The sequence below is a fragment of the Condylura cristata genome, unplaced genomic scaffold (assembly GCF_000260355.1).
Source record: "Condylura cristata isolate star-nosed mole 26May11 unplaced genomic scaffold, ConCri1.0 scaffold00024, whole genome shotgun sequence".
Taxonomy (NCBI): Eukaryota; Metazoa; Chordata; class Mammalia; order Eulipotyphla; family Talpidae; genus Condylura; species Condylura cristata.
The window spans coordinates 1369565-1370552 of NW_004567125.1; positions in this window are offsets into that span (position 1 = coordinate 1369565).

Here is a 988-nt window from a genome sequence, read left to right on the forward strand (position 1 = left end):
GGAAGTGGCTTAGGCTTCTCAGTGCTGTGCTTTAACCCGCTGTGCCACCAGGGAGGGCCTTGATTGTCACTTTTACTAGGCTACAAGCACCCTGTGGCAGATATTGCTGTATCGCTCAGCACCTGGACTAGAGCCTGGTACATGGCAGGTGGTCAGAGATATTAATTGGTCCCTCCTCTACACACCTGGTGCAGTGTGACCGATGGAGTGGTAATGCAGTAGTGGGAGTGTGGCTGCTGTAGGGGGAGGGGTGGAGGAGCTGATGAAGAAGCACCCACGTCCCACTTTGCACCAGGTTCACAGCTGGACAGTGCTACCCACCCAGGTGCCTGATCCATGGGGTGTTTCTGCATTTGTCTCCCCATTCCCAGTGGACATGTGCAGACAGCACAATGGGACTGCAGGGCTTCCAAGGCGCTGGGGCTCAGAGGTGGACAGGTCCTTGCCCACATCCTAGCTTTTCAAGGGCGCAGGACATCAGGGGTCCTGGCCCCCCACAAGGGGTCCCAGAATCTCCAGCCAAAACCTCGTGAGGGTCGCAGCTCTGTATAGTTCTGTACCTCCTTTCTCCTGCTCAGTGCTGCGAGGATGGCAGCAGAGCTGAAAGACGTTGGTTCCCAGTCCCCGCCCCCCAAGCTTCCAGGAGCAGAGCCCCAGCTGCCAAGCGAGTCCTGACTGCCCCCTGGTGGGCCACTCCATGCAGGGGTCCTCCAGTCTGATGGGGAACACGCCCCCTGCTGGTTCTTCCAGAAAGCAGCTTGCTTCTAGAACGGATTGCTTTAACCTGGGAACAGAGGAGCAGCTGCGACATTTCTGGCTGACAAGCCTCCGCACCCCCACCCCAAACCCTGAAACTACAGCATTCGCCGGCATGCCTTTGCTAAGCCATCTCCCTAGTTATTTTCTCCTATATTCATAGGATGGGACACAGAACTACAAACCTATTGCCTGAATGCACATCTCCACAGCTCCCCCAACCCCCCAAGGA